We start from the raw sequence: 22,515 nt of genomic DNA on the forward strand, positions 1-22,515 counted from the left end.
TCATCTTTTCAGTAAATTGCATATCACAGTGAAAAGTGATCTCTTAAACTTTGAATAACACCATGAGACCCATATGAAGTGCCACCCGTGATATGGGAAGTGGTCCCAAGAAGCAGAGAAGAGTCATTATGATATAAAAAATATTTGAATTGCTTGATACGTACTGTAGATTGAGGTCCGTAGGTGGGTTGCCTACCATTTCAATATAAATGGTTCTAGTGTAAGGGTCACTGTTAAAAAACAAATAAAGGAAATTCATGAAGTTGTTGCTGCAGTTACACCAGCAGGCATGAGAACCTTCCACTTTTTGCAAAAATACCTTATTTCTTATTGAATATACAGCTTTTATGAGGGTGTGTGGCTTCTATAAGAAAGGTATACCTGTATAGACTGTAATATGACTTGAGAAAAAGTGAAGTCATTATATGACATCCTTAGGCAAAAGGAAGGCTGAGGACCTGAAGTTAGAGAATTTAGTGCGAGCAAAGGATGGTTTGATGATTTTAGAAAGTGGTTTGCCTTAAAAAATGTCAAGAGAACAGGATAGGCTGCTTCTATTGACCAAGAGACAGAAGACAAGTTCCCAGATGGCATTAAGAAAATCATTGAGGAGAAAGGATATCTGCCTGAACAGGTTTTTAATACAGACAGAAATGCCTTATTTCTGGGTGTGTGTGTGTGTGGGGGGGACCATAAAGGACATTTATTAATAAGGAAAGCAGTGAGCACTAGGATTTAAGGCGGGGATGGATAGGCTAACTTAACTGATCAGTACTGTCCTTATCTGTAAAGCCACTAACACCCAAACCTTGAAGGGAAAGGACAGCCAACAACTGTCAGTCTTTAGGTTGTACAGCAAGAATGTCTGGACAGTGAGAACCCTTTTTTGGATTGGTTTCATCAGTGCTTTGTCCCTAAAGTCAGGAAGTACCTTTACCAGTAAGGGACTGCCTTTTCAATAAAGTTCATTTGATATTAGACAGTGCTTGTGGTCACCCATAACACTATGAGTTGAACGTCAGTGGCGTTGGAATGATCTGCTTGTCCTCAAACATATCTCTAATTCATCCTGTAAATCAGGGGTTCAAAAGGACCTTTAAAGCTCATTTTACATGGTATGTGATGGAAAGCATCATTAACAATATGGAAGAAAACCCCAAAAGAGGGAACATGAAAGTCTGGAAAAGATTACACCATTGAAAAGGGATGGCAAGAGGGGTTCTTGGGTGGCTCAGTCAGTTAGGTGTCTGACTTTGTGTTCAGGTCATGATCTCGTAGTTTGTGAGTTCGAGCCCCATGTTGGGCTCTATGCCAACAGCTCAGAGCCTGAAGCCTGCTTCAGATTTTGTGTCTCTCTCTGTCTCTCTGCCTCCTATGCTTGCACTCTCTCTTTCAAAAATAAATAAACATTAAAAAAAATAAAAAATTGGATGGTAAATTGTATGAGATGCTTTGATGTCATCATCATCGTCTAAGTATTCATTATGTACAACATTGTGTATAAGACTTGTATGGAAATGGATAGCCTGTCCTTATATAGGTATAAATAAGGTGAGTGTTATTTAATATCACATTAATAATGTGTTAGTTTCCCCACTTTTAAATTTTGCTTTCAGAGAATTATGTTACTGTACAATATGGCTCTCTCATAATTGGAGAAATTCTATATCAGCCTGTCATCACAGGAAAGTTTTTTTTTTTAAAGTAGCAATGTTTCTTAAAAAATTTTTTTTAATGTTTATTATTTTTGAGAGAGAGCACAAGTGGGGGAGGGCAAAGAGAGAGAGAGAGTGAACAAGCGAGACATAGAAACAGAAGCACCCTCCAGGCTCTAAACTGTCAGCACAGAGTCCCACTCTGGGCTAGAACCCACAAACTGTGAGATTATGACCTCACATGTCCTGACCTAACGTTGGACACTTAGGCAACTGAGCCACCCAGGTGTCCCTCCAAAAGTCACAATGTTTCTAATGCTGTGTTATGAACATGTCTAATATTGTATGTCATAAAAGTTTAATTCATTCTTTAGTGTATAGGCTAGGCTACCATGAAGCAGTTGCACTGATTATACTAGGCTACTATGAAAAAAATCACATTGTTATTTCTTTGTTTTCAATGATGAATTGTTATATTTGTAAGTAAATACAAATTTTTTTTATATTATCTTTTCAATTTTGAAGTACAGTGTTAATATGTATAACATCTACAGTGTTTTGTATCATATAAGACAATATTGATTTAGGTACTGACAGGTGATTCATCTTACAGATGAGGTAAATGTGAGTATTGATGAATACAGCATAGTACTGTAAATGTATTTCTTCTTCCTTATGATTTTCTTAACATTTTATTTTTTCTAGCTTACTTTATTGTAAGAATATAGTATGTAATACATACATCATAGGAAATATGTGTTAATCTACTGTTTATGTTATCGGTAAAGTTTCAGTTTGACAGTTCAGGGTATATGTGGATTTCTTACTGTGAAGGGGGTTCAGGGTGTGCTTTCTTTAACTCCTGCATTGTTCAAGGGTCAGCTGTATGTATACACACATAGTTATTTGAAGATAGAATACTGGTGGTGATGTGTCAACTAGGGGTTAGGATTTAATCAGGAATCAAACAGTTAACATAAAAATCTGTTTTTACAAAAAGTTTAATATATTTTCCAGACAGATGGGATATTTTAAAAATAGAATATACTTTAACCTTTTTGAAGATACAGTCACTCAAGATAGGGATTATGTCTACTTAAAATATTTGAGATAGCACATTTATTTTTATTTACTTATTAAAAATATTTTTTTAATGTTTATTTTTGAGAGACAGTATGAGGAGGGGAGGGTCAGAGAGAGAGGGAGACACAGAATCCAGAGACAGGCTCCAGGCTCTGAGCTGTCAGCACTGAGCCTGACGCAGGGCTAGAACCCACGAATTGTGAGATCATGACCTGAGCTGAAGTCGGCTGCTTAACTGACTGAGTCACCCAGGCGCCCCCACATATATTTTTTTTTATTCTTGAGAGACCTTGTTTCCAGTTTCTTGCTAATAATTCCATTATAAATAACAGTCATTGGTTCATGTATTCTAGAACTGGAATTTAGTTCTGTATGCCCATTTAACAGATGAGAAAACTGAGTTTAAGTGTTACTGAGGTTAGAAACCCACTCTAGGGAACCTTTTTCTTAAGTCTTTTAAATTGCTCAAGATTAGGAATGGAGACTAGCATGAGCATCCAGAAATCATTTTTTATAAATAACAAATCTAGTGGAAGCTTTCTAGACAGAGGAAGAAAAACAGTTTGGGAACTATGCCATAAAGGAGAGGACCTGGAAGGACAATGTCATATTATAGGCATGTAGAAGAACATAGTAGCATATCAGAGAAAGGGAAGAATAAATTATTCCTTTTCAACAACAGTGCAGTTTTGAATATTCTAAATTTATAGGCATTAGCAGGTAAGAGATAGAATGGAGAAGGATGTTACATGATAACAAGCATAGAATTTTGAAGGTGGTTATATCTAGACATGCCATCACTACTTATTTCTTAGGATTAATCAGACCTATTTGCTATTAACTTATTGGTTAATAGGGTCTTTATTATTTCTTAGGATTAATCAAACCTGGTTGCTATTAACTTACTGGTTCCTCTGAAAATATTTTTCATTCAGAGAAGCCTGGATGTAGAGACTGAAAGATTATGGATCACAAGGTCTAGTTACCATTTTGTATATTTTAATCCATAGAGTGGTTGTCATTCTAGTAATTGAGGTTGTATTACGTCAAAATAGTTTAGGGAGGTTTTTTGAAAACCATATATATATACCCATTTATGTCTCCCTCTGATAAATCAGAATATGTAAATGTATAGTATCAGAGTAGAGAGGAAGATGCTACTTCTATATTGGAAAAAACTACCCAGAAGACTTGATCTGCATCAGTTCCTTACCTACTTACCAAAAAAGAAAATGAGTAAATCAAACTAAAATCTTCTGTTAAAAAAACGAACAAAAAGCTGAAACAGATCTGTTAATGTGGAGAACAAACTGATAGTTGCCAGATGGGAGGGGAGTGGGGAGATGGGCAAAATGGGTGAAGGAGTGGGAGATACAGGCTTCCAGTAATGGAATGAATAAGTCATGGTGATAAAAGATATAGCATAAGGAATATAGTCAATGGTATTGTGATAGCATTGTATGGTGACAGATGGTGGTTACACTTTTAGTGAGCATAGTATAATGTATAACTTGTCAAGCACTCTATTGTATTCCTGGAAGTAATGTAACATTGTGTGTCAAGTATAATTCATTAAAAAAATTAAGTTACTTGATATAATCACTTTGTTTATAAAAGTATTTAATATAAAAATATGTCAAATAGAGAAAAGTAGTTTGGCTGGAGTCTGAGCATAAGAGCTTTAAAATAAAGATGAAGGATAAGAGCTTTAAAGTATGTTTACTTAAAACTGAAATGGATTGTTGCTTTGGAAAGGAATGGCACAGAATGATGTATTGGGGAGGAGGATTTTATCCAGTTATCTTTAGGAAAAAAAATAGAAGTGGTTGGTTAATCTTACAGGTACACAGAACTGAAATTTGAGTAGCAAATGAACAACAAATGATAGAACAACTAATCACCTTTTTTATTAAAAACTTTTTAATTAAAAAAATCAATTCAAATACATTTACCAGGTGACAGGCTCTATTGTAGGCATACCCATGAACAAAGAAGGCAAAGATCTCTGCCCTAGTGGAAGTTACAGTTAAGTTCTGGGAGGGGAGGGCACAGTATAAACAATAGGTAAGGGTAAGTAAATTAAGTGAGAATTGATACTCTTGTAAAAGAAAGACATACGGCAAGGTAAGTGAATTGAGAGTGTTGCTGGGTGATGGAAGGCTGCAAATTTTACTATAGAGGTAAGAATAAACAACTGAGAACCAAAGACCTCAAGGAGTAAATATCTGATGTAGAAAACTGTTGGTGAAGAAAGAGCTTTTCAGATTATCTGGTGGTGATGTCAGTGTAAGAGGTTGCATAATGCAAACCAAGAGTTAGAAGAAAGATTTCTAGGCTAGAGAGATAAAATTAAGATCATCAGTTTATATGCTATTGAAAACTATAGAACCAGATGGGGTTTAGATGATATTGAAAACTATAGGACTAGAAGGGCTTAACTGTAGGGACTGAGTATAGATATAGAAAAGCACCATGGTGGGTTATTTTGTTTTTGTTTTTTGGTGTGTATGCTGGGGTAGTACTCTAATCTTAAGTAGTTGAGGAGGAGAGAAAGAAGCAGTAAAGTTGATACCAGCAAAGGAGCACAGTTAGAAGACATGGAAGCCAACAGATGTTTTCAGTTTTGACTGTACTGCTTATAGGTCAAGTTAAAATGAGGACTAAATATTGACCACTGGGTTTAGCAACAAGGAGTTAATGGTGATCTTGACTAGCTTTTTTGGTACCATAATGGGGAAGATGACTTATAGTAGTGGGATTAGGAGGTAATGAGATGACAGATGTTAGAAGTAGCAAGTATAAACAATGGGCTATAGAGAAGGTTTTTAAAAGAAATTGAAAATGTGTTTTCAATATGCTGAGGTGAATTGAGTAGTGAGTGAAAAACTGATGTAGGAAAAAGATTGAAAAGTTATGGGGACACATCCTTCCAAGGTAACTGGAGGAGGGGTAGGGGATTTAAGTATAGATGCTTGTGTAGATACAGGGTTTTTTAATTTATGGAGCTTTTATAATGCTTTCAGTTTTATCTGTGTATTAGAGAGCAAAGCAAACATGGGAGAACATTTGTTGTAGGATTGAAGAGAGATTTAATGTGGGTGAAACGGTTGTCCAGGACAATGGGAAAGTAGATGTTTACAATTTTTTCAGAGGTATATAAAATAGAATATATGAGATTCGCTTTATTTACTTTATTATCTACTTATTTCTAAAGAGGTAACTACTGTTAATGATTTTGTCTGTATCCTTCCATGCTATTTTTTGTACCTACTTATGAATGTATGCTTATATATACATACAATTAAAATGAAATATAACTAGGCAGTGTAGGGTTGAATATGTTCAAGCTCTAACTACTGGAATCTCTGAATGTGCCTTTTGGAGAAGGAGTCTTTGCAAATATAATTTTAAGGATCTCACAATAAAGTCATCTTGGGTTAGGGTGGGCACCAAATCTAATTAATGACAAGTATCCTTAGAAGAGAAGACACAGGGAAGCAGGCCATGTGATGAGAATAGACGTGGGAAGAAGGTGATAGGCAGATGGAAGCAGAGATTGAAATCAAGCAGGCCACAAGTAAAGAAACACTTGGAACCAACAGAAGCTGGAAGAGGCAAGGAAGAATTTTCTTCTGGAGCCTTTGTAGGTGGCAGGGCTCTGCTTACTCCTTAATTTTGTACTTCTGGCCTCCTGAACAGTGAAGAGTAATTTCTGTTGTTTTAAGGCACCAAATTTGTGATTATTTGTTATGGCAGTCCTACAGAACTAATATAGGCTTGTACTATATACTTCTTTCTATAACTTTCAATTTTTATCTTGAGTCTTTTTCATGTTACTGTGTATGGATAAGTTTTGTTCTTTTATAACAATTGTATTGTATATTGGTAGGATGGATCTATTATATATAACATGTCCGTACATTGTGTAGCGAGGACATTCGGTTTATTTCTAATTTCGGTCTGTTTCTTATTTCTAATTTCTGATCTTTCAATAAGGAATTTTAGTTTTAGATCTTTGTTGCTCAAGTATATTTCTAATTCCTAGATCTGCCAAATATGCCCTCATAAAAGACTTTTAATTTATATTCCCATCTTTAGTTTTAGTGTTGCCAGCACTGAATGTTATTCATCTTTAATTTATTTGATGGATAAAAAATAGTATATTACTGTTTCCTTTAGCTTTTCTCTAATTGCTAATGAAATTAAATATTTTGTCATGCTTTTGAGTGTTTGTAAAGCTTCCTAAAAATGAAGCTTATTGTTTAAAAGAAAATATCAGTCATTTAATTGACTTTAGGTGTATTTTTTAAATGTTTATTTAGAGAGAGAGTAAGTGGGGGATGAGCACAGGGGGAGGGAGGGAGGGAGGGAGGGGAAGAGAGAGAGAGAGAGAGAGAGAGAGAGAGAGAGAGAGAGAGAGAGAATCCTAAGCAGCTCTGCTCATGCAGCTCAGTCTCACAAACTGTGAGATCATGACCTGAGTTGAAATCAAGAGTTGGATGCTTAACTGACTGAGCCACCAAGTGCCCAGACTTTTAAGTATATTTTTAAGACACATGCATAACCTTCTTTTCTTTGCAGTTGACAGTCAATCTTCCTTTAATAGTTTAATCAAATGACATTCTAAGCCTACCCTAACATAAAATGCCAAACAAAACAGGAAGGGCTTTGTCATCTTTGAAGTCAAAAGTAGAACTTGTGAATGTAGTTTGACTTATCGAACTTTTAAAATATCAAGTAGTCTTGAAGTGATAAAATGGTTTAGCTCACAGAAAATTGGTACTTTGTGACCATTAGAAAACCACTTTTGGCATAAACTGCAACTCTTATTAAAATCGAGTTCTAGATAAAGCTTCTCACACCGCTTTTTTGAACTCTGTCTAGATTTCTAATTTTCTTACTCCTACTCCCCTTTTTAAAATTTAAAACTCCTTTTATGTGTGTGTAGATTTAATGCCTGAAAGGTATTGTTTATCTTTTTCTCACAGTGTTGGAAAATTATCCTTCATGTTTTCTTCAGGAAAATTAAGGCTTCGTTTATCAGTGAAAGTAAACCATGATTATGACCTTTCATAATAAAAATCTGTATTTTGTGAAAGTAAAAAATTATCATGGTCTTAATTAACAAAATTTATTCAGGGCATCTTAGGTGTTTTTAAATGAAGATATTTGAGAAAGAAAGACTTATTGCTCTTGTGTCTAATACTAGATTTAACAGAAAATATACATATTGAATTGAATTGCCACTTGGTATCCACTTTGAAATTAAGTAATGAATTTCTTAAACTCCTATATAAACTATCCCTTCCCATACTGAGGATTTGATTCATCCCATGGCCTTTCTTTTCATAAGTCTCCTATTATTGTGATAGACTGAGGTCTGTGAAAGATGGCCTAGAGTTAGTATGCTCTGTCTGAAGTTACTATTCTATTTATTTAATTTAGAATCCTTTTAAGTTTTGTGAACTTTGTTCAAATTTACAAAAATTTTTATATGCTTAATTTTTTTTACTTTTTTTTATGTCAGCCAGAGGAAATAGGGTGAAAAATAGCAAATTTTCATAACCTTAGGAAAGGATAAACAGAACTTTGGAAATGGTGCATGATGGGTAAGTCAGTAGCTTTTAGGAATGAATGTGAATGAAAGAGCTTTTAAAGTTCTTGTCTTGGTGGATAGTGAACTATATCCACTATAGTAACTATAGTGAACATAGTTATGAAGGCCCCTGAAAAACATTGAAGGAAGTCAAGAGCATCAGGCCAATATAGTCAAATGATATGAGAAAGTGCAAATTTCAAGATGAGGAAATTATACCTTCAGGAAGTAAGGATCACCTTAAGAATTACTTTGCAACTACTTTTCCAGGAATAGGTCTTAACGTGTGGGGTCAGTCACTGGTCTTTAGGAATTAATCTAATAAAATAGCATTGAAAGGTAGGAGAGTATAGTCTTAAGTCTTGACTTTGTTGCTTCTATTTTGATTTTTGGGCAAATCATGTAGCTCCTTTAATTATAGTTTGCTGTTTAAATTGATTAGTGATGAATGTTAATAGGGCTAAGAGAATATATCTGAAAGTGATTTGTAAATTTTCAAGTGATATATATGTAAATTATCAAGTAATATGTGTGTAAAGATGCTTTGTATGTATATATAGTCTGCTTTTAAAAATCTAAAGGGAAATCCAAAGGGAAATGGAAAAGAAAAATGTTTAAAAATAGAGTCTTCTAATATTAAGATTTCATATAAAAATTTTTTTTTAGTTTTTCAAAGGGCAGATAAAGAGGGAGACACAGAATCCAATGCTTGCTCCAGGCTCTGAGCTGTCAGCACAGAGCCGGATGCTGGGCTTTAACCAACGAACTGGAAGATCATGACCTGAGCCGGAGTTGGATGTTTAACCCACTGAGCCACTCACGTGCTCCATTTAATGTTTATTTTCTGAGAGAAAGAGAGCAAGAGAGAGAGCATGGGGGGGAGAGGAGTAGAGAGAGGGAGACCCAGAATCCAAAGCAGGCTTCAGTCTCTGAGCTGTCAGCACAGAGCCCAATATGGGGCTTGAACCCACAAACTGTGAGATCATGATGTGAGCTAAAGTCAGATGCTTAACTGACTGAGGCACCCAGGCACCCCAATTTTAGTTTTTAAGTTTTACAAAGAGTGAGGCCAAGATATAAGCTATTGGCAGCAGAAGTTCACGTTTGGCTCAATGATCATCTACGTTTCTTCAGCAAATGTTTAAAAAAGACAGGATGTATGTTAATGCTAAATGTCTAATTATGGAATGTTCTAGTTATATGTCTATCAAAAAAGAGTATATGACTGCTAGTAACTGACTTGCACTAATGTACCTCGTGTGTATTTAAACATTTCCAGTATAGTCAATTTTATTAAATATATGCTGTAACTCCTTTTTTAAAACAAGGTACACATTCAGGAAATGCAGCCAGACTGAGGAAATTTTGGCTCTTCGGTTTCTATTTCTCTTAGTTGCATAACTCCATTTTTTTAAAACATTTATTTACTTTTGAGAGACAGAGACAAAGCACAGGTGGGGGAGGTGCAGAGAGAGAAGGAGACACAGAATCCAAAGCTGGCTTCAAGCTCTGAGCTGTCAGCACAGAGCCTGATGCAGGGCTTGAACCCAGGAACCATGAGATCAGGACCTGAGCCGAAGTCAGGCGCTCCTACTCCATGTTTTAAAATGTCTGGATTATATCTAATTTCATAGAGTTCATGTAGATGAAGTTTATTATAGTGATAAAGTACAGTGCATTGTTGTAGTAGGTTGAAGTCAGTATTTGTGATTGAATCCTTATTATTTTTTAAACCAGCGATCCTTCAGTTACTGACATTAGAAACAATGGAAATGCTTGTTAAAAATCTGACCTCTAATGTCTAAGGCTTAGTGACTAAATCAAATCAAAATCAACCTTAATTATACAGTGGAATTATCTGGAGAGTGTAAAAAATACTGATAGCTGAATCCCACCCTGAGATAATTTGATTTAATTGGTCTAGAGTTGTGGGTAGTAGTCTTTAAACTATTAGAATTCCCTGGAGGACTTCTTAAAATGGAGCTGATTGGACTTCAGACTGAGAGTTTGTGATTCATTTGGTCTGGGGTAGGGCCTGGGAATTTTGCAGTTTTATAAGTTGCCAGGTGATGTGGATACTAATCCAGAGTCCACACTTTGAGAAGTATACTCTGAAGATGTAAACTACCTGTTTAATTTGGAGGCTATGTAATATTAAAGAAGCTAAGTCTGTAAGGAACATAAGAAAAATAATAGATTTCAAAGTTAAAACTCTTAATCTTAGTAAACTCTAAATTTTAATTTATAAAACAAGAAGGATATTGGTATATTATATTCATAAGTCTAAGATCTTTTAAGTTCATTTACAATGAAAAAATCCCAAATATTATAAATAGTAACTTAACAAAAAGTATCCTCATAGATGTTAAAGAAGATACATTTGTCTCTCTTTCTCATGTTTATTATGGTAAAGACTACAGTAAAATTTACTCTTTCATGAGTTTTGACAAATGGATCAGTTGTGCAACCAACAGAATCAAAATGTAGGCGGTCTAATAATTGTGTCATGTCCCTGTGTGGTCACCTCTTGCTCTAGTCTCAGTTTCTGGCACTCTCTGGTTTCTTTTCTCACCTCTATAGTTTTCCCTCTTCCAGAATGTCATATAAATGGAATCATCTAGTGTATAACCTTTTCATTCTAGTTTCTTTCATTTTAGTAAGTGTAATGCATTTAAGATTCATTCATGTTGTTGTGTTTATCAGACCATCCTCCCTCTCTCCCTTCATTTTTCTTTTCTTTTCTTTCCTCCCTTCCTTCCTTCCACAGCAGTTTCGGTTCACAGCAAAATAGAGCTGAAAGTGCAGACTTTACATAGAGCCCCTACCTTCATACATATACAGCCTTCTTACTAGCAACAGTGGCTTATTTCTAATCAGTGAATGAACCTATGCTGACATGTCATTTTCATGCAAAGTCAACAGTTTACATTAGGATGAATCCTAGTTCATTCTTGCTATTATACAGTCTATTTTTGAGTTTTGACAAAAGTATAATGGCATAATGCACCATTACAGTATCATTTACAATAATTGCACTGCCCTAAAAATCTGTGCTTTACCTCTTCATCCCTTCCATTCCTTTAATCTCTGACAACCACTTATCTTTTTAATGTCCTCTATAGATTTTCCTTTACCAGGATGTCATATAGTTGGAATCATAGAGATTGGCTTTTTTTCTCCTACTAATATTCATTTAAGCTTCCTCCTATCTTTTCATGACTTCATAACTCATTTTTAAAGAAAAATGTTTGTAATGTTTATTTACTTTTGAGAGAAAGAGAGCATGAGGGAAAGAAGGACAGAGAGGAGACACAGAATAGGACGCAGGCTCTAGGCTCTGAGATGTCAGCACAGAGCCCAATGCGGGGCTCAAACTCATGAGTATGAGATCATGACCTGAGCTGAAGTTGGATACTTAACTGACTGAGCCTCCTACGTGCCCCGATAACTCATTTTTTAAAGTTGTTAAATAACACCTCAGTTTATTCACCTGCTGAAGGACATCTTGGTTACTTAAAAGTTTTAGCATTTATGAATAAAGGTGCTGTATACATCTATGTGTAGGTTTTTGCGTGAACATAAGTGTTCAATTCATTTGAATAACTTTCAGTTGCTGGATTGTATGGTAAGAGTGTGTTTAGTTGTGTAAGAAACTGCCAAATTGCCTTCCAGGTGGCTGTCCTGCCAGCCAGTGTAAGAGAGTTCTTGTTGATCTACATTCTTGTCAGCATTTGATATTTTCAGTGTTACAGATTTTGGTTATTTTTTCTTTTCTTTCTCTTTTTTTCCAGTTTTATATCTTTATTTGACAATCAGTGATTAATTCTCATCCAGTTAACTGTCCGTAGATTTTTTAAAATTGGTGACAGCTATATAAGGCTCCCAGCATGTAGAGCTTATTTGGGAATCTTTTTTTCCTTGTTATATTTTCTGTACAACTGCACTTGGATATGGTGTTGAACATTCCTTTTTCCTTTGGTCCAGTCAGCTTTGTTGAGCCTGGTGTCAGTATACACAGCTGGAGTTCCCCTCCCTTTCATGGCAAATGTCTGAATCTCTGAGTGCTCTGTGGTTGCATGCTTCTTGAAATCTACTCCATGGAGGCACTTGTAAATGTTTATGGTGTATTTTCTGGTTACTACCTCATTGATGGCAGAAAGACCCTTCTTCTCCTTACTACCCTTCTTTGTGGGAACTATGCTGCCAGACCCTGGTTGGAAAAGAAGTGTGATATTGTGGGAGAAGGAAAGGAGCCAGATTTTGGCTCTTCTAATAAGTGTGTTAGTGGTATCTTGTTTTATGTCATGTTGAGTGTCTTTTCATATGCTTATATGCCACCTGTGTATCTTTTATGAGGTGTCTGATGAGATCTTTTCCACATTTTTAAATTGGATTGCTCATTTTTCTTACTGTTGAGTTTTAGGAAGTCTTTGTATATTTTAGATCCAGTCCTTTGTTAGTTATATTGTTTGCAAATATTTTCTCCTAGTCTATGGCTTTGCTTATTCCCTTGACAATGTCTTAATGCAAAGCGGAAGTTTTTAATTTACAAAGTCCAAGTTATCATTGTTTCTTAACTCAATTGTGCCTTTGGTGTTGTATCTAAAATGTCATCTCCAAACCCAAAGTCACCTGCATTTTCTCTTATGTTATATTCTGAGAGTTTTATTTAGGCCTGTGATCTATTTTGAGTTAATTTGTGTCTAGATTCTTTGTGCGCCTGTGTGTGTATTGACTTGTTCCAATAGCATTTGTTGGAAAGATTCATGTTTTATCCATTGTATCATCTGTACTCCCTTGTCAAAAATGGCTTGACATTATTTGTGGGTCTGTTTCTGAATTCTGTATATTGTTTTTTTTTTTTTTAATGATTTATTTATTTTTGATACAGAGAGAGACAGAGCATGAGAGGGGGAAGGGCAGAGAGAGAAGGAGACACAGAACCAGAAGCAGGCTCCAGGCCCTGAGCTAGCTGTCAGCACAGAATCTGATGCAGGGCTTGAACCCATGAATGTGAGATCTGACCTGAGCTGAAGTCGGAGGCTTAACCGACTGAGCCACCCAGGCGCCTTTAAATTCTGTATATTATTTTAATGATCTAGTTGACTTTTTTTTTTTACAGTATCATACTGCCTTGATTATTGTAGGTTTATACTAAATTTTAAAGATGGATAGTGTCATTCTTCTGAGTTTGCTCTTTTTTAATATTGTGTTGGCTTTTCAGCGTCTTTTGCCTCCCCATTCAAGATTTAGAAGCAGTTTTTGGTATACTTGCTGAATTACTTGCTGGGATTTTGATTGGGATTGTATTGAATCTCCAGATCAGTTGGAAAGTACTGACATCATGACACTATTGAGATTTCCTATCCATGTACCTGGAATAGCTCTTCATTTATTTGGTTGTGGAATTTCTTTCTTCAGAGCTTTGTGGTTTTCCTCCTGTAGATCTTGTCTGTAGTTTTTAAGATTTATATCTAAGTATGTCTTTTTGTTGTTTTGTTTTGGTACTAGTATAAATGGTATTGTGTTTTTGATTTCACATTCCACTTATTCATTGCTGGCATGTGGGAAAGTGTTTGGCTTTCGAATATTAACCCTGTAATCTGCAACATTGCTATAATAGCTTATTTGTATAGGAGTCTTTCTATTTTTTCAATTTTCTACATAGATCCATTACATCTGCTGATAAAAGCATTTGTTTTTCCATTCTGTATATCTTTAATTCCTTGTTTTTCTTACTGCATTAGCTGGGACTTCTAGTACAGTGTTAAAAAAGAGTGATGAGAAAGTACATCCTTCTGGTTTCTCACCATTATGAGTTTAGCTGTAGGTTTTCTTTTTTAAATTGTGTTAACATACATGTAACAAAAATTTATCATTTTAATTTTTAAGTGTGTGTTTCAGTAGTGTTTAGTATTTTCACATTGTTGTACAACCAATCTTAGAATTCTTTTCATGTTGAAAAATGGAAACTCCCATTAAAGAACCCATTAAACGACTCCCAGTCTTCTCCTCCCCATAGCCCTTGGCAGCCATCATCCTTTCTGTTTCTATGAATTTGACTAGTCTAGGTACTTGATATAAGGGGAATCATAGAATATTTGTCTTTTTGAGATTGGTGTATTTCACCTAGTATAATGTCTTCAAGTTTCATCCATGATGTAGCATCTGTATTTCATTCCCTATTAAGGTTGAGTAATATTCCAATATATATGTATATGCATACACACACACACACACACACACACACACACACACACACACACCACACCAGGATTTTTATCCATTCATCCACCCATTTGGTTTGCTTCCACATTCTGCTATTGTGAATAATGCCCCTCTGAATGTGGGTGTACAGATACTTCTTCATTACCCTGCTTTCAGTTCTTTGGGTGTGTACTCAGAAGTGGAATTGCTGGATAATTTATGCCTTCTTTAATTTCTTCCAGCAGTATTTTGTAGTTTTCAGTGTATAAAACATTTGGCTCCTTCATTACATTATATTCTTAAGTATTTTGTTCTCTTGATATTATAAATTAAATTGTTTTCCTAGTTTATTTTCAAATTATTCACATATGGTGTATGGAAACAGGTGATATTTCTGTTTTGTATCATCTTTACTAATTGTTTTTATTAATGCTAAAAATTTTTTGTATGGAATCTTTAGGATTTCTTACATATAATATATCATCTACAAAGACAGTTTTAAGCCTTTTCCAATTTGGATGCCATTTATTTCTTTTTCTTGCCTAATTGCTGTGGCTTCCACTACTTCTAGTACTGTTTTGAATAGAAGTGGTGGAAGTAGGCATCCATAACCCCTAACAGATTTTAGAGAAAAACTTTCAGCTTTTCACTATTGAGCGTGTGATGTTAGCTATGGGTTTTTCATACATGATCTTTATTTTAATAATTTATTACCTTCTACTTTTCATTTGTTGAGTGTTTTAAATAGTGAAAGGGTGTTGATTTTTTAACAGAGAGAGAGAGAGAGAGAGGGAGAGAGAATGAATCCCAAGCAGGCTCTACACTCGTGCAGAGCTTGATGCGGGGCTCAAATTCCCAAACTTTGAGATCATGACCTGAGCTGAAATCAAGAGTTGAATGCTTAAGTGTCTGAGCCACCTAGTTGTCCCATGGTGTTGAATTTTTTATTTTATTTAAAAAATCGTTTTATTGTTACTTGTTTTTGAGAGAGAGTGAGAGAGAAAGCGCGAGTAGGGGAGGGGCAGAGAGAGAAGGAGATACAGATTATGAAGTAAGCTCCAGGTTCTGAGCTGTCTGCACAGAGCCTGATAGAGGGGTTGATGCCACCAGCTATGAGATCATGATCTGAGTGAGTCAAAGCCAGACACTCAAGAGACCAAGCCACTTAGGTACCGCTGGTGTTGAATTTTTAAAAATACTTTAACTACATCAGTTGATACAGTCATGTAACATTTTCTTTTCATTTTGTTAGTGTGGGAGGGACATCTGGCTGGCTTAGTAGAGCATGTGACTCTTGATCTCAGGATTGTGAGTTTGAGCCGTGTTGGGTGTAGAGATTATATTCTGTTAGTGTGGTACATTGATTTTCATGTGTTTAATCATATTTGCTTTCCAGAGAATAAATCTCATTTTGTTATGGTATACAGTCCTTTTAATATGCTTTTGAGTTTAATTTAGCTAGTGTTTAATTGAGTCTTGAAACATTACAAAGTTATTTTTGTTTATATACTCCAGTCTTAGTAAATGCCAGGGGCTGTGTTCATTTTTTAAAAGAGGAGTTTGTATTGCCTAGTATTGCTTAATGATCTCATGCTTATATACTGCCTTATTTGGATTATGCATTATAGGCAAACCTATAATATAATCAAATGGATTAATTTCACGTATGAACAGCAGGGATTAATGTCACATATACTCACTTAAACCATATAATGAAATATTGGTGAGTTTGATACAATTTTCAGTTCTAGTATGACCAATGTATATTCTGCAACTAGGACATAGGTAAGTGGTCATTTATAACATTCTGAATTATAATTCTGAGATTAATATAATTTTAGTCTAATATATCACAATTTTAAATGACTTATTTTCCTCAGTATAATTGGTTTATACTTCATTTTTCATATATATTTATTCTTAACACTAAATTTTTTGTGTGGGTATTGCAACAACCAGTGTTTAGTGTTTTTTTAAAAAATTATATGTATTTCACCTTTATATTTGGCAAAATTTATATCTTGATGTTTCTGCTTAAGATGAAAAAATATTAGTTTATAATTTTACATAAAGACAGAAATAGAAATTTATCCCCTGTGCTATTCTTTTTGGCTTGGTCCTAAACTTTTGCTTCCCACTGTGTCAAATCTATCCTGACCTCAGACTAAATCTGCATAAATAGCATAGTATTCTGTATTGCCCCATATGTTTATTTCTGTTCATATAATCTTAGGCAGATTTTATATTCCCAATTACATATATAGGCTTGTTGTCATGATGAATTTTAAAAAATGGGATTATGGAGTTCTTGAGTTGCTCAGTTGGTTGAGCATTCAACTCTTGATTTCAGCTCAGATCATGATCCCAGGGTCGTAGGATGGAGACCTGTTTCAGACTCTGCGTTGAGTGTGGAGCCTACTTGAGATTCTCCCCTCTGCGGCTTTCACTGGCTTGCACTCTTAAATAAGTAAGTAAATAAATGGATCATTATACATGCTTGTCTGCAACTTTCAGATTTCACTAATGTCTCAGAGAAATCCCCCATCTCTAAGGTATAGTGTTGTGTAAAATTTATTTACCCATTCCCACACTTCCATCTTTTTGGTATTTTAAACAAGGTTGCCTCTTTGAATATATGTCCTTACTTCTGGATGCTTCTATTTCTGTGGGATAGATTTGCAGAAGTACAACTGCTGGGTTGAGGGCAGGTTTTACCAAATAGCTTTCCACAAATATTTGCTAGTAGAAATGTGTGAGAATACTTTTTTTCTATGTCTCTGCCAGAAACTGGGCTATAGATTTAGGTGTAATGTTATATAGGTCTAATAGATGTGATGTTATACTTTTAATAATGATTTTGAGTATAATGATTTTGAGCATCTTTTCTTGTGTTTGTGAACATTTGCTTATGCTCTTTTGTGAATCATTCTTTTCATATCCTTTGCCCAAATTCTTTGCTTGTTTTTAAAAATTATAGTAGCTCACTGTATGTTAAAACATTAATACTCTGTTACCTGTGTTGAAAATGCTCTTATTTTTCCCCAGTCACAAAACTTTTAATTTTTATATAATCCCTTACACTTTTTAGTTTTGAATTTGAATTTGATGTTGCCGTGACTCTTTTTCAACAGATTTTATTGTCTTTTTTTCACAATTCACATTCATCTTGAGTTTATTTTTGTAAGTCTTAAAACATTAGGGCACTCCATTTTTTCCCTAGAAGCTTACTAACATTTAAAAAAAATTAAGTAGGTCATTCATTTTCTACTGAAGAGTGATTGCCCTTATTGATAATTGTTGGCTTGTATTTCAGTGCTGTATTGAGTTGTTTTCTTTTATGATCTGGTTTGATACTTAAAGCAGGTTTAACTTCTTTTTGATCTTTGGCTGGTCTGCAGCATTAGTTCTTATATATAAATGTGATGATTTCTTTCTTATAAATATAACAAAATAAAACCCTTTTTTGGATTCTAATTTGAATTACTTGAAATTTACAAATAAAGGGGATATCTGACATTTCTGTGATAGTGCTTTCCAGATACAGTGTTGATACCTTTAAATAAGAATGTTTATTCTTGGGTGCCTGGGTGGCTCAGTTGGTTAAGTGTCGATTTCGGCTCAGGTCATGATCTCACAGTTCATGGGTTCGAGCCCTGTGTCGGGCTCTGTGCTGACAGTGGGCTCAGAGCCTGGAGTCTGTCTTCAGATTTGTGTCTCCCTCTCTCTCTGACCCTCTCCTGTTCATGCTGTCTCTCTCTCTAAAATAAATAAAAATTGTAAAGAAAAAATTAAAAAAATAAGAAAAGAATGTTTCATTCTTATATTAATGATAATATAATATCAAATATCAAATAATCTCATGATATTAGTGCCAAATTATTTAATTATTTAAAAGCATTATATAAGTCTTGTTGCTGTGGTACTGAGAATATTTTAATCTCACTTCAATTTTTATGATTGTTATTTCTCCAATATAAAAGCTATTGATTTTGTGTATTGCTCTTTTCTCCAACCTTCAACTAGTGAGTGGATAAACAAGATGTTGTATATTCAGATGATGACATAATTTACTCATAAAAAGGAATGAATTCTGATTCTTGCTGTAACATGGATGAACCTTGCAACCTTTATGACAAGTGAAAGAAGCCAAACCCAGAAGTTCATGTAGTATATATTCTATTTATATGAGATGTTGAGGGTGAGTAAATGCAGAGAAATGGAAAGTAAATTAGTGATTCAAAGTAGGTAAGTAGATTAGTGATTTGGTATGATGAAAATATTCTGGAATTAGTGGTGATGATTATACAACCGTGTGAATAAACTAAAAACTATTGAATTGTATACTTTAAAAGAACTTTATGGCATGTGAATTATGTCTCAATTTTTAGAAAGAAGAAGTGACTACCTGTAATTGTATGTTAGGGTTGCATCTAGTATTAGATAACAGAAAACCAGACTCCACTGGCTTGATAAAATAGGGTTTTATCTTTCTCACATAATTGTTACTGTTGATTCACTCATACAATGATATTAGAACGGGTGTTTCCATGATTAATTCTTGGCCTCTTATGTTTGCATATGGCTGTGTATGGCCTCAGGGACTGGATTATAGAGGAAAGGAAGCAACAATGACTGTACCAGGAACTCCAAAGCAGTCATGATGTCTCTGTGGCTGGACCATGTTAAATGGCCACTTGTGGTTGGAAGTTGTTTGGGGAAAAGATGGTGGGGAATGAGGTTTAGGTCTGAAACTTCCTGAACCTAAGCTTTCCTCTTTAGATCCTTGTTTTGACTAATGTTATTTAATGTTTCATAGTTGAAGAGGACATTTGTTGTTGGTTTCAAATCTCAGTTATATTAAGAAGTTTTCCCAGTTCACTCAGAGTTTTTTTTTCAAAGTCCATTTGAAAGGGAAAGAAGGAACTAATTATTCAAGACTCCATTTAGCTTTTTTTTAAACAGCTTTTTTGAATTAGAATTGACATACAATAAAGCGTACATATTTACATTGTACAGTTTATTAGGTTTTGACATAAGTGTATGCCTGTGGAAACATGTCACCTCTATCAAGATAAATTTTTAAAATATTATTGTCCTCTTTTTTTTTAAATTTTTAAAAATGTTTATTCATTTTGAGAGAGCACAGTGGTATGAGGGGCAGAGAGAGAGGGAGACACAGAATCTGAAGCAGACTCCGGGCTCTGAGCTGTCAGCCCAGAGCCCATTTTGGGGCTTGAACTCAAGGATCATGAGATTGTGACCTGAGCTGAAGTTGGACACTTAACCAACTGAGCCACCCACGTGACCCCTGGATTCTTTTCTTGGTAACTTTTTACAGTCAACTTTACTGTGGAAATAGTGTCTATACAATGTGTGATTTTTGGGGTTTTTTTTTTCTTGGTTTGTTTTTGAGTATAACAGTGTTAACATTAGTTTCAGGTGTACAGGTATAGTTTTAATTCTGACAGATGGTATACATGTTTGTAACCACCACCATTAGGTAAAATGAGAAACATTTCTAGCACTCCAGAGAGTTTTCTTATGCTCCTCCCCAGTCCTTTACCCCATTACTACTCTTACCTTAAGCAGCCACAGGTTTACATTCTTTCACTGTATGGGACAGAATTATTATTATTATTATTATTATTTTTAATTAAAAAATTTTTAAGTGTTAACATTTTTTTTTATTTTTGAGAGACAGAGATAGTGGGAACAGGGGAGGGTCGGAGAGAGAGGGAGATACAGAATCTGAAGCAGGCTCCAGGCTCTGAGCTAGCTGTTAGCACAGAGCCCGATGTGGGGCTTGAACCCATAAACCGTGAGATCATGACCTGAGCTGAAGCCGGACGCTTAACTGACTGAGCCACCCAGGTGCCCCACGAATTATTATTTTCTTTAAATGTTTGTTTATTTTTTGAGAAAGTGACAGAGTGTGAGTGGAGGAAGGGCAGAGAGAGAAAGGGAGACACTGAATCTGAAACAGGCTCCAAGTTTAAATAGAATTTCATATAGATAGAATCATATCATGTACATACTGTTTTGCTTTTGGCTTGATTCAGTGAGGCTGTGTCTTTTAAGAATCATGCATATTGTTGGATTTATCAATAGTTCATTCTTTTTTTTTATTGATGCGTAGCATTCCATTGTGTTTATTCACTTACCTTTTGTTGGACATTTAGGTTGTTACCGGTTTTGGGAAATTATGAATAAATCTCTTTTTGAACACTTGTGTACAAGTCTGTGTGGATATCAGTTGTCATTTCTCCAAATAACACCAGTCTACATTACCTAAGATCTCTCTGTATGAGTGCATTACCATTATCACTCTAAGGAAAATCACAATAATTTTTTAATGTGATATTTACTCTGTGTTCACACTTACCCAGTTGACTCCAGAAGTCTTTCATAGTGCCCTTCTTCCTTTGTGTGTGTGGATAATGGACTGTGTCAAGGCCCTTGGTTGTGTTTTTGTTTTCTTTTAATGTATAATAACTTCACTCCCTCTAAAATACTGATGTTTTAATAGACAATGCTGCTGATTTTTTAAATGTCCTAACTTGTTTTTAATTTTTTTCTCAAAATGTTTTGGAGGGGTTCTTTAAACTTGTTACTGTATCTCTGTATTTCTTGTGAATGGAAAATTCAGCCTAAACCCTTGATTAATTTATGGTCAAGCCCCCGCCCCCCCCCCTCAGAGATAATTTATGGATGATGTTGTGTACTTTATATTGCATCACTTCAGGGGAATATAAAGTCAGTATTTTCCCACTGTGATGATGAATATGATCATTTACTTAATATGATGGTAAGATTTGCCAGATCTTTCCCTTTGCAATTTGTAAAGTGATATCATTACTGACAATATCTTTCGTATAATGGTGTTAGAATCTATGGATGATCCTTACTTGAATCATTTATTTCAACAGGGAATGTAAAATGGTAATTTTCTTCTATTTCATCTATATTTATTTGCTGGTATTTTAAAATTAAAAATAATTTTCCCTCTACAACCAGGGATAAATGATAGCTCTGTCCAAAAATACAGGGGAAAATGTTATTTCTTTACCTTTAATAATTTATTCAGAATAAGGAGTTTTTCTTATGTACATTGTTAATGTAGTAATTCAGTTTCTCTTTGTCTTTTTTGAGTACCTTTGTGGATTTATGTTTTTTACATTTTGTGTAATCAATTATAGTTATTACTTTTGATTTTAACATTGCTTGAAATTTAGCCAGTGGGTTTCTTTTTTATGCATGGAGACTAGAAAATTGGAGAGCAGAAGCTGTGTCATTCAGTGGATAGGCTTTGAAATGAAAACTTTTCTCTCTTCTTAGATATTGGTTATGATAAAAGGTTGAAATATTAAGGTAGTGACATTATAGCATATACGTACTATATACTACAGGGCTGTTGGGTCCAATTATATTACTTTTTTTTTCTTTAGAGAGAGAGTGAGAATGTGTACATGAGTGGGAGAGAGGGGAGGAGAGAGAAAGCGGGCTCTATGCTCAGTGCAGAGCCTTACGTGAGGCTCTATCACACGACCTGGGATCATGACTTGAGCCGAAATCAAGAGTGGGACACTCAACCCAGGTACCCTATGCAGTTTTTTTTTAAAAAACATCAAGCAGTCATTTCTGATGACCTAAAATTCATCTTGATATAATCTTCAGGTTTTTTTTTTTTTTTAGATTACCACCTAAGTATCCTACTTTTACTATAATTACTACCCCTCTTTCCTCCCCAAAATAAAATAAGAAAGGAAATATGTATTCATCTTGGGCTTACTGCATACTCAGCTTTATCACAGGATAAAGAGATTTTAAGGTAAAAGCTGGTTGTATCTAAGAATCTCCAACAAGCAGTCATTTAGTATGGTTGAAAGCTAGTACTAGCTTTATTGCATTTTATCTTTTTGCATTTATTTTTTAATGTTTTATTTTTTATTTTTGAGAGAGAGAGAGCATGAGCAG

General features: G+C 34.8%; 1 protein-coding gene across 2 annotated transcripts in view; it reads left to right on the forward strand.

The window, feature by feature from the left end:
* Positions 1 to 22,515, forward strand: part of STAG1 (stromal antigen 1) — a 422,258-nt gene that overhangs the window by 35,396 nt on the left and 364,347 nt on the right. Inside the window, exon 2 of one of the 2 annotated variants that reach the window (XM_029940222.1) lies at positions 16,892 to 17,008. The exons of the other annotated variant lie outside the window; for it this stretch is intronic. The gene's annotated coding sequence lies outside the window, so the exon portion shown is untranslated. The remainder of the gene's footprint in view (positions 1 to 16,891; positions 17,009 to 22,515) is intronic. 2 annotated transcript variants of the gene reach the window in all.

Source organism: Suricata suricatta, chromosome 5 (assembly GCF_006229205.1).
Source record: "Suricata suricatta isolate VVHF042 chromosome 5, meerkat_22Aug2017_6uvM2_HiC, whole genome shotgun sequence".
In the NCBI taxonomy this organism is placed as follows: Eukaryota; Metazoa; Chordata; class Mammalia; order Carnivora; family Herpestidae; genus Suricata; species Suricata suricatta.